The sequence below is a fragment of the Vidua macroura genome, chromosome Z, assembly GCF_024509145.1.
Source record: "Vidua macroura isolate BioBank_ID:100142 chromosome Z, ASM2450914v1, whole genome shotgun sequence".
Taxonomy (NCBI): Eukaryota; Metazoa; Chordata; class Aves; order Passeriformes; family Viduidae; genus Vidua; species Vidua macroura.
The window spans coordinates 55,997,344-56,009,211 of record NC_071611.1 but is presented as its reverse complement, the minus strand read 5'-3'; positions in this window follow the sequence as shown (position 1 = coordinate 56,009,211).

The following is an 11,868-nucleotide window of genomic DNA, read 5'->3' as shown; positions in this document are numbered from 1 at the left end:
TTTACAATCGATCACGAATGGACGTACTGAGGCCAGCAGCCCGTTCGGACCCTTAATTTGGACAATGTTCTTGGATTGTCTTGCTGGCTGGGGCCCGCCTAGTCCTAAGACTGGCGTGGCCACGCTTTGCAGCTCCCAGTGTGATGGCCACTTGTGTGGTGGGATGACCATCACATCTGCCCCTGTGTCCAACATCCCCTGAAGATATGCAGAACGCCCCTCGCACTTGAGTTTACACCATACAAGGGGTTTCTCCTCTCCCAACTTCCCAGTATAAAAGACTGAGAGTTCCAAGTCATTGCACAGAGCACGAGGAATAGGAATTGCCTGTGCAATAACCCGGCCCTTAGGAAGGAAGAGGGGGGGCAGACACACCGTGCCGCGAGATAGAAGAGCCTCGGATTAAGGGAGGAAATTACCGGAGGAACCTCTATCTTTAGTGGGGTGCTTTTTGTGTCTCCAACAACAAGGTACCTCCAGTTCAGAAGGTCTTCTTTCCTCCTGGTTTCACAGCGGCAGATGTGTGATAGAAGCTCTATGTCTGGTATGAAGAACTGCCAGTCCTGGGAACGAAAGTGGACAGAATTTGAGAGTCGGAGCCGATAAGGCTCCCTGATGTCGGTAGTTGAGAGACAGCTGCTTACAGATGGGACTAAATGGTGAATTGCGGCTCCTCTTGCGACACCGCGACTTGCCTCATTTTTATCAGCACGCGAGGCAAGTGTGCATTCATTCCCTAGTTTTTTGAAATGGTGGGGTTTCCATCCCCCCTCCCTCCTCCTGCGGCCCCGGGCGGTGCAGTCTTTAGAAGTGGGCAGCAATCCTGAAAGTGTCCTTCCTGATGGCAGTGGAAGCACCGGTGTGTGGATGGAAATCGCCTTGGAGCTGAGTTCCTTGGAGGAGCAGCAGCCGATGCGACCATCTTGTCCTTGGGTCTCCTTGGGGCCTCCTCCTCCATCAGGTGTGCTTTCAGGGTGCATTCCTCGATGATCTGGTTGAGGGTCGGCGGTGGTGAGGCCGGCAGTGATAGGATGATTCTCTTGCACATTGCGTTGGCGTTCATGTGCACCACTTCTAGGACCAGTCCGTCTTGGTGTTCTGGTCTCTCCACCTGTCTCTCGACTGCTGCCCGTACCTGGTCTATGAAATCTACAAAAGGCTCTGCATCACCTTGTTTAATTGCTGTATAGGGCACCACCGAATCCTTGGTGGGCATGCCCAGGAACGCACACTCTGTTGCACCCCTGGACATGTCCAGCACGGCTGTTGGAATTCCCCGAGCCTGAAGTTGCCCCTCACTCCATTCTCCTTCACCCACAAGATGGTCTAAGGTGATTGGTTATTCCGCAAAATCCAGGCTGTAAGGCCCTTCTTGGATTTCGGGAAGCAGGTCTGCTGCCAGTTTTTTCCACCTCCTCTCCCACAGGTTGTATTCCGATGGGAGAAGCAGGCACCTAAACAGATGCTTAAGGTCTGCTGGCACTACGGTTCTGGATGTTAAAGTTGCTTTTAGAATGCCCTTAAAGAACGGGCTCGTCCTGCCGAATTTGCGCAATATTTTGCAGACCACTTTTACTGATTCATAGGGAAGGGGTGTCCACGTAGGGTTGTCCCCTCCCCTGGCGTAGGAGGCTGGAGTGGGAAGTAAGTGCTCGACTTCATAGACTGGGCCCTGCCCCCCCCCCCCCCTCCGGGTATCCGAGGAGCGGGAGGACGTGGGGGCGAGGTGCGAGGGACAGGGCGGACAGGGCAGGGAGAATCTTCTCCCTGGGATAATGGGGCGGAGGTGAGAGAACCCTCCTTGTCGGGGGGAGGGTGGGGCTGATGTTGCAGCAGGCAGGACTTGGAGGAGGGAACGCCCACCTGAGGGGTAACAGGGGGTGGGGTGGCAACTCGATGCCTTGAGTTGGTGTTGCCCAAGCCCACAGGGAAGCAGGAGGGGGTGGGGTTGAAGGTGGGGACAAAGGTAACAAAAGAGAGAAAGGGGTTGTGGGAAGGTGAAACCCCTCCAGGTGGCCGTCCTCTATCTTGTGAAGACAAAGACCCCGACCACGTGGTTGCCGCCTCCTCAGGGGAACAAAGAGAAGGGTTTAAGGAAACAGAACTGTGTGGAGTTGCGCCAGAACTGGGATTTCTGACTGGGAAAAGGTGTTTGGGGTCAGTTCCTCAGCGAAGTAGCTAATTTCTCCAAGGTGGGGACACCAGGGGGGGCTGAGGGGAGCCAGGAACATGGTCCATGTTTGTGGAGCTGCCCTGCGCCTTAGAGCGGCGGAGTACTCCCCCCTGCGCACCTGGGTTAGGGGAAGAAGGGGTACGAGGGGAAGGTGGGGAAACAGGTTCAGGGGAAGCAACAGTTTTTCTTGATGGCTGTTTTCCTTTCCCGCTCGCGTTCCGCGCGGACTCTGTTTTTACAACCTCCGATATTAACAAATGGAGCTTGGGGAAGCAGTCTTTTATGGAGGGATCCCTGTTGATTCCCTCTGCTAGCCTGGCTCCTACTGAAACAGAGATTTTTGGAGTTAAGTTAACAAAATTAATTAAGCATTTATAATTTAGCTTGTAGAGTTATGTATTGAATTTTAACCTTTTACTTAAGAGACCTCTGCCTGGTACAAAGGGCATAAGAAAATGCAAATTTCTGAAGCTTCTTGCATAAAGAACAATACCAGAAGAGGCAAAGAACCCAGATAAAGAAGCTCCTCTGTCTCCAAGCCTATCAAGACCGACAGACGTACTCAGATAAGCACCAAAAGACCAAAAGCGCACGCACAGAGAGGAAAAGTTCAAAAGTTCAGCCATGAGGAAGACCACAATCTTCAGCCTCAAGACCACCAAGAGACCCCCGTACGACCACCACAGCAAACCACACGTGCCAAGAAGGGTGTGGACTTATTTAGCATGAGGGGCGAGGACAGGAGGGGCCAAGGGTTGAATATGCATGAAAAAGTTGTGTAATGTATTGCATATGGAACATCTTTGGGAAGGTGTGGGTCAGACTGAGGCTCGGGGCACAAGTTTTGGAGAGCTATCTCACTTGTGCCAGGCACTGACATACACACCCACTTCATAACTACCCCAGGTTGTGGAGTCTATTTATTTATTCTGCGTATCGCTTCACTACCCACTCCCAGAACTCCGCCTTGTGAGCATCCTCTGCGGTTAAGCGTGGGAAGGTAAAGCACAGCCACCGTACGAACTGTTTAACTGGACTTTTGGGGTAGGGTCCTTTTACTGATAAAATTCCCTTAATTTGGGCATAGAATTCCCTTTGTTGGGTAGACAGAATGGTGCCCATGCTATTTCTACCCACAACCTCACCCCTGGTGCAGAAAAAGCGGAAAAAAACCCAAAAAACACAAAAGACACCGGCAGCTGCCGCTCATGCGGCACGCTGCGTATTCCGTACCCCTGGAAGCATGGCAGAGCCCACCCACGTGTAGGAGAGTATTAGCCGAGTACCCCCTGCTGCTAAATACTCACCAAACCGGAGTCTTCACAAATAAAAACTGCTACCAGGGTTTTCTTTCCCAGGAAGCATCCGTTCTTCGGCTTTCCGTGGCCGTGAATGGTTATGCTTCCAGTCCCACATGGGAAAACACGGCATGTTTTCCTGTGGGTGGCGGAGACGTCACTGACTTACTTCAGAGAGACTTTGCTGCTGTTTTCCATCCGGCACGGAGCACTTTTCCTGTGCGGACTGCAACTCTATGGTGGTGGCAGGTTTCCGCACAGACCGCATTCGCTCGTCTCGGCAATGGCGCTCGCTGGTCGGCGGCACGGCTTCGCAGCGGCGGCGCTTTCTCTGCACGGCTCCCGGGTGCTCCGTGGTGACTCTCTGCCTGCTCCAGCTGCTCTGCGCTGGCTGTGGCCCCACTGTTGGTTGTCACTAGCAGCTGTGCGTTACTTTTCCCAGCCCCGGTCGCCTCCCGAGCGCCTGGCTTGGGCGCCTCGGCTTCTTGTCGGGGGGGTGCTTGCCGCTACTTCTGGGTGCTTCTGCTGCTGCGCTCCAGGGTGGGCTGGCCGCGTGTTGCCGTCGGCACGAGGGAAGAAATGAAGAGGCAGGAAATTCATCCAAATCCGTCCGCGTGGCTGTTGGATGCTTTATTGGCCATGAGAGCTGCGATGGAGAAGTTGCAGCCCGCTCCCAACCTCGCGTGGACGAATCTGGCAGCGAGGCTGGGGAGCTGCGGAAGGATATAGGGGGAGGGATAGGGGAGGGTAAAGGCCCTCCCACCCAATCGGTGTGGGTGCTGCGGCAATGACGTGGTTACAGCAACCAGTGGGAACACGGTAGGGGCAGACATGGGGCTTCGGGGCCAGTGGGATCGTGGGAACGGGGTGACGGACACAGAACTCCCGGGACTGGATGGGGGAGTGGTCACAGGAATGACAGGGGTGAACTCCAATGGCAGGCAGCCTGGAGCTAGCCACTGCAGCGGGGGGGAAACACGGGGGATGCATGACGGTACACAGAACCGGCAAATTAACAAAGATCAGAACCTCTAATCTGAACCCAAGCCTGGGATGCAACAGACAACAAATCTGGCTCTCTAGTGAGATAAACCCAGTCCAAGCCTATACTACATTCTGCATAAACTGCGTTTTTCCCAAAGATAATAACTCAAGGAGACTGGATAGGTTCTTGCAGAGCCAGCATTGTCTTGTTTTTTTGTGACACAATTAATTAGTGGTACAGATCCATTACTGAAAAATAGTCAAGGGGGAAATATATGGAGAAATATGTTATGCTTGTGCCACCTGATTTCTTGATGTTTGCTGTCTTGCTACCTGAAAGGAGGATATAAAAGTCAAACAGTACTGTGTTGCCCATGAAACACAATGCTACTGCTCTCTTATTACCTATAACAACATCCTTAAATATCTTGAAGGCAAATCTGCAAGAGTCAGCTACTGGCAATACCTACAAAGAAAATGAAGGGAGGTGAAAAGGAAAAAACAAGTATGAAAGGATGATACAAGTAGTGTGGTTTTAGTGTATATCCAAACCTGCCAAACTTATACATTGTCTTTAGCAGTCAAAGAGCTCATGTTTTATTAATAGACTCAAAACTTTGAATCATGGTATTGTACTTACATTATAATTGATGCTAAGTGAATAACAATATAAGCCCCATTCTGACCTCTAAAAAAATACTGAAGTTGAAAATGCAGATGTGCCATAGCATTTTTACAGTTGACAGCTACCTATTACAAAGTGGTTGTTAATATTTTTTCTCTTTGTAACATAGACAACCTCAAGAAGGCCCTCAGTGAGGCCTGAGCTACACTTCAAATTTCTTCTGTAACACAGTTTAAAAAAAGCAAATTCAGCATTTGCCATTAAAAAAAAAAAACTATGGAGACAGGATTTGCAGAATTTTCAGCTGTATTTCCAGTCATTGTAAGATGAACTTTTCTAAGTTATTTGGCCATGCAATGTTCATTAAAAATAACCTCATATGTGCTCTTTATTCTGTACTAAGAGCATTCAAATTACAGAGCACAGTGAAATTAAAGTGAAATGGCTGAGCAAACAACTCATATTCTCAGTTTTCAGAAAACAAAATCTTGATTTTTTTTCCTTATTATTTCCTTAAAAAATAGGTTTTATGTATATACAATATCTTCCTTTTGTTTTCTGAATCAGGTAATAAAAATTTCACTATTTGAAAGGCTCATGAAAGCTCCTGCTAATTCTGGTATGACCAAAAAGTCCTGTTAATGTACAGCCAGAAGCAGAGCATAAAAGTCTGCTGAGGAACTAAGGATGAGAAGAACTACAAGAAATGTACTGTCCATACAGCTTGTGAACAATTCAATAAAAGGCAAATTCCTGTATGGTGTTTCTAGATGATACCACAGGTACCCTCAGCCAAGTACGGAAAAAAAAAGCAGAGCAAACAAACAAAATACCCAAACCGCCTACAAAATTAAGTGAAATGCTGCTCTAAATCTTTTATTTTCTTGTTATTATTTCTGGTTTTGTCTCCCTCCTGCAGCTCTTTGCAAACACTGAACTTAAACTATTTGGAAAAGCAGTTCATTCTTCCCACCTCATCTGTGCCTTTTCTTAACCCCCAAAATCATTAAGCATTGTGGTCCTTGCTGAAATCCTGTTTACCAGTGTTGCTTTGTTATGTGGGTATTTTCAAGTTTTCAAAGGAACTTTTTGTTCCTACAGAGTGAAATCTCTTCATGTCATGCTGCAGCCAAGTTAGCCAAAGTGCTGATAGCCCCCTGCAGTGAAAGAACATGAGGAGAGTGAAAACTGGGGGAAACAGAGCAGTCTTTTCAACTGTCAACATTTATTTAAATGTAATCATGAAATTTGGCTGTTCCTTGGGCCATGTAGTGTCTGCCCACTCTGCAGGGTGGGGCTGGAATTACTGCTGGCATGAATTTGTTTGGCCTCTTATTTTCATAACCCTTCAGAGCCACACAAGAGGAAAACAGGAGACTACGTAAGTACGTTTGAGGGCTGAATGTTTGTCTGGCATGCTTGCATCACACAGGAAGGGCCGAGGAAATCCTCTGAGCTTAGGGAATGTGAGGTGCACTGCTTAGTTTGATATGCAGACAGACAGCTGAAGTGATACAGAAAGAGAAAATACTCAAGAAGGTTCCAAAAGGGTTCAGTATGTGGGTATCAATGTTGGAGGAGAAAATGGGTGAAAGATTGTCTCTGTTGTCTTCCATTATAATCATTTTAAATCCAATAAATAGCAAGATTAATGGGGTGTCTCCACCTACAGGAAAGGGATATACCCATTCATTTCACCCAGCTCTCTGATTTTCTGAAGCATTTTGTGGATGCTTTTATTCCCCCGCAGACTCCCTGGTTTCTCTCTTGGCCCCTACCTCATCATAAAATTTGCCGTATATTTCTCCCCCCATCTACTTGCAGGTCCCCCTCCTTGTGCTTACCCAAATTGTCATGTTGCCCTGTTCTCCTGACCAGGCTGCAAAAAGGGCTCTGGCTGCTGCTCGTGATGCCCACCAACAGGAAGGATGACTTCAGCAGGTGACAGCAATTGGAAATAGCTCCCATGCTTTGTCTTCAACTCCTCGGGTTCTCTTCAGCAGCAAAAACTGACAACAAAATAATGAGAAGGATGGGAAAGCCTAGAAAACTTGAAGGCTGTGGTATCTAGAGAGACTGAGGGAAATGTAGATGATGATTCAGAGGAAGTAGAAGAAATACTGGAGGAGAACTGGAAGTGTTTTTCACACAAGCAAATTAGGAGATCAGCACAGTTACAAGTTACTCACATGTATTGAATAGTAAATCTGTATATGGTCCTGCATAAAATAAGCAATTAAAAGAGTATCATGAGCAAAGATGGATGATAGGTGTAGCTGGGGACATGAACATATGACTGAAATAGGTAAGTGGCTTAGAAAGGAGAGAGAAAATGCCCAAACAGTGCAGCTGGGCAATGAAGACAAAGGGTGACCATGCTGAAAAGTGAAATGAGAGAGAAAGCAAACTGGGGGAAAAGAGAAAGATGATGAAGGAAGCTGGCACTGGCAGCTTTGCCACAGAACAAAATATTAGCGAAGTGAAGTGCTAGGAGAATAGAGTACAAAAATTTTAAAAAAGTAAAAGACAAAGGAAGATTGCAATATGGGAAAGGAAAGAGGAAGCAGACAGAAGAAAGGGAGATAGTGAGCAATGTGACAGTGATAGAGTCTTTCATTTATTGTTAATACAAAGGGTCTACTTTGAACTTGCAAAGTGGCCTCTCTACTTCTCATGCCAAGACTTTGCTTGGTCTCTTTCAGAACATAAATCCAGGTTTGCAGGAGAGGGCTTAGTGGATGTTTTGCATGTTTGGCACCTGATGCAATGACAGACTGCACATAGGAGCCTTCAAGTATTTTCAGACCCATCTGAAGACTGGAGAATCTCCTTCTTCACTCTTTGGTTGAGTGCAGAGAGATTTTAAAATTTGTTTTCCATTTATAATATGCAGCTGTTGTTTTAGTGACATCTTGGCTTAGAAGTATGAGATAAAAACTGATCTAAGTGCAGTTCTTGACTGTTTTTGGCTGTAATTAAATTCTGGATCTTGCTTGTGAAGGCTTTTTAAGGAAGAACTGGAAATCAGTCCTTTCTGCTGACACTATTTCTGGCTTATTTATATTTAATGCAGTTAATGGAGGGAAAAAGACAGAGGATAGGTAATCACTTGCACCTCTTCTGCATGAAGATCCATTTTGGTTGGGCTACTGTGATGAAATAGGAAGAAAAAAAGGCTCGTAGATTAAAAAATAAAAATCTTTAGCATGTAAATGCAGGAAGAAATGGTAGGGGTTTAAGTCACAGAAGGCTCAAATCCCTGTTGGGGCCACTTAGGAAGAATTACTTGACTCATATATTTTAGAGCCAGAAGGGATCAACAGATTGTTAGTTTGACCTACTGTGTAACATAGCCATAGTATTTAATCCCACTAATTTTGCAGCTAGCCTAAAGCCTCTCTTTCCTGAAGTCACGTGGGCTTGATATGGACATTTGAGAAGCTGAAGAACTCAATGCATGTTAACAGTTTCTCCTCTGGTAGTTTACTCCTTCTTGTTTAAAATAGGTTGATCTTATATTTAACTTTATACAGTTCAGCCTCTTTTTTTCTTTTTGTTGTTGCTGGTAAGCTTTTTCTGCTTTGTTTGAAGCCTTCATTACCTATTATGTTCTTGATGTGAAAGATGCTTATGAAATGAAAATTGTATGCTAGATACAAAAGATATGTCAAAAAAAGGGCATCCAGGCAGCAGTAATATGAATGACTGGAATGGGTAACATCTGTTGCAAGAAAATTGTCTCATCCTGAAGTATACTATGTGTATGTAGCTGGGCTCCCCTGCAGCTGATGCGCTGCTGTTCCAATTTGCATCTAGGTATTGATGCTTGGGGCACAAGATTGCTGATGGCTAGACACTGTGATAGCAGGGTAAAGGGGGCTGCACTGGAGACAAAGTGATTCCAGCTCTTGGGACAGATTTGGCAATGGTGGCTGCCTATGTGGGATGTAATAAGAAAAGAAAGAGTGTGAAATGGCAGACTGTGTGAGGCTGCAATGAGTCAGCCACTCCGAGAAGGCTGGAAGAAATGTATAGTCTGTATAAAGGAGCCCTGGGCTGCCCTGAGCTGGAGGCGAGGAGTTCGGGTTTCTGCAAATCCAATTCCTCTGATATTCTTGGCAGTCAGGGGAGGAAACTCACAGCAGAGAGCTCTGGTGTGTGCAGAGTGATGACTCTTGGGCTGCCTTCTGGGAAGGCAGGCCAATAAACGTGGCTACCATGTCCTGCAACTACAGTCCTGAAGAGGGAGCATAAACTAATAGCAGTGTCCAGAGCAATATCATATGCATCCTTTGTGATGGACTGAGAAATGTAAGACTAATGACTACAGCACTGCACAAAACAGGAACAGTTCACATATAGACAGATGTCTTTAATAACCAATGATTTGGTTATTAAATCAAACCTTCTTGCCAAGAGGGAGAAATTCAGTGCACTAATTAAAATTGTTCTTTCTGGAAGATTTTTTTTTTTTTTTTGAGAAGTTAATTTTATAATCTTCATGCTGCCATTTATTCTTCCATTACTTCTTCTAAATACTGTGTTTGTGCTTTTTCTGTCGAAATACAAGAGTCCTTACTCCCTCTCACTGCATTTTGGAGTTTCAAAATTCTTTTTCAGAATTTCTCTTTCTCTTGTTAGAAGGCACTAATTCAGAGGATCTGACATTTTTCTCACCAATCTCTGATTCTGACAAGTATATCAAAGGTATTGTAGAAGTATAATTGTGAGATAAACAGAGTTCTGGTGAAAAAAGCACTAGGTATTTTCAAGTGGTCACAAGGGGAAAGTGTCATTAACACTGTGTAATTTGCTTGGAGTAGTCCAGCCTTGGAATGTGTGGCAGTATTTTACATCATGAAAAATGATTGTTGCTTCAGCTGCAGCCATATCCATCTTCCTGGAAAAACTTCCAGCTTCAAAGGGAAATCTGGTTGTGCATGTTTGAACTGTGTTCTTAGCTGCAACATAATCTTTTCTGATTGTCCATTGGAAATGGTAATGAAAACAAGGCACGCGTTCCTTTCAGCCTTGTTGTAACCTTTCTCTTCTTCAGAAAAGTAAAATTACTGAACACAGAGGGTAATTAATTTACTGCCATTCTTTCAGATGCTTTGAAGATATGCTCTGAAGGAGGGTCTGCATGCTAATCTGTAGAGTAAAGCAAAAGGGTGGCACCTAACAAGGCAATGCCAAAAATTAAATACATTGGTCTCCTAAGAAATGTCTTCACAACAACTAAATCATATTAAACGTAGACTGATTTCATGGGCTGAATAGTCAAGTTCTTAAATCTTCAGTTACCAAAACATGTTGTCATAGGAAAATCTTCAGTGGAGCTAATATTACTGCTTTACACAAAAAAGAAAAGAAATACTGATAATGGGAAACATATATAACAAACATATCCAAACATTCAGAAAAGCAATCCAGAAAGTAAAAAAAATATATAATGAAATGGACTTCCCTCATTTGTTTTCTCTCCATGAGCAAATGAGCTATAATAAATAGTAAAAATAAAGAAGCCCTAGCAATTGATGATCTCTCACCTTTACCCCATCCAAGCTACTTTTTAAGGTATTTTTTGTACTCTTGGTTTATTTATTGTTCCTCTGCTGTTTCCAAGTTGACCTTCAGATAGGATCCCACCCAGAGTTTTGGAGGAAGCAAAATAGGGCAGCAGAAGCTGTTGGAATGACATTTACAAAAATATGTCCAAAGTAATTATATCAGGGTTGTTCCTGACTTGCTGGGATATGAATATTTTTATTGATGTTTGTCTCAGGCCCTTTGGGAAATTATCAGACACATTGATATCCTATGATAAGTTTTCCATGGCTTCTCTATGACCCTTTCTGTTGTTCCAGGGTGCCCTAATTGCTCATGTACATGAAATGTAAATTACTTCATATAATAAAGCCTGTTCTAGGGAGTATCTTGTCCACTATGTGATAGAGTCTGGCTTGAAGAAGATACACAGTGGAAAGCAATTAATTTCTGCTGATCTTCTTTCTCTGGTAAAAGTAATTCCTGTGTTTTTTGTTTTCATTCTGTCTAGCCAGCAAGAGTTGATAATGGAGTATGAAAAAGATACAAACCAGAAGAGATTAAATGCAATTTTGAACCATTTAATTTAAAATAACAGAGAACCAGTCAGCTGCAGTAAACTACATGTATGGTATATGTAATATAGCAAACATTTTTCAGGATTGTCCAGTTTTACTTTTTCATATACCTAAACATCTCCATACATACAAGCATACATACATACATACATACATATATATATACATAATACACCAATCAGGAATTCAGCTGGAAATGTCTCACCAATTTTTGATATATTGTTGGTGTGAATTTATATTAAAATTACCAAGTATTATATAGTAACTTATTAAAAATAAATGTATTTTATTTACAGTACTTGTAACAGAAAATATATTCCATCACCTTGACGAGAACTTTGTTAAGGATTTGGGGTGCGCTTTTAAATAGGAATAGTGGTATCGTTTACTTTGTTCCTCATTTCTAATGAGGAAACACTTTTATGAATTTAAACCAAAAAATAACAAGATTTTGGGGTCTTTTTCTTAAATCTTGTACTGTGATTACTTCTCTTGCTGTTTTCAGACCTTTGAGTTGGCATCTGAGACAGCTTATGCGGAAACAACAGTTTTACCTGGCAACAACCTAAAATCATACAATGGAGAAAAATATTTTTTTATTTTCTGAAGACATATATGTCAGTGTAGGTGCTTACAACATGCAAACGTACTTTTATTTCTATT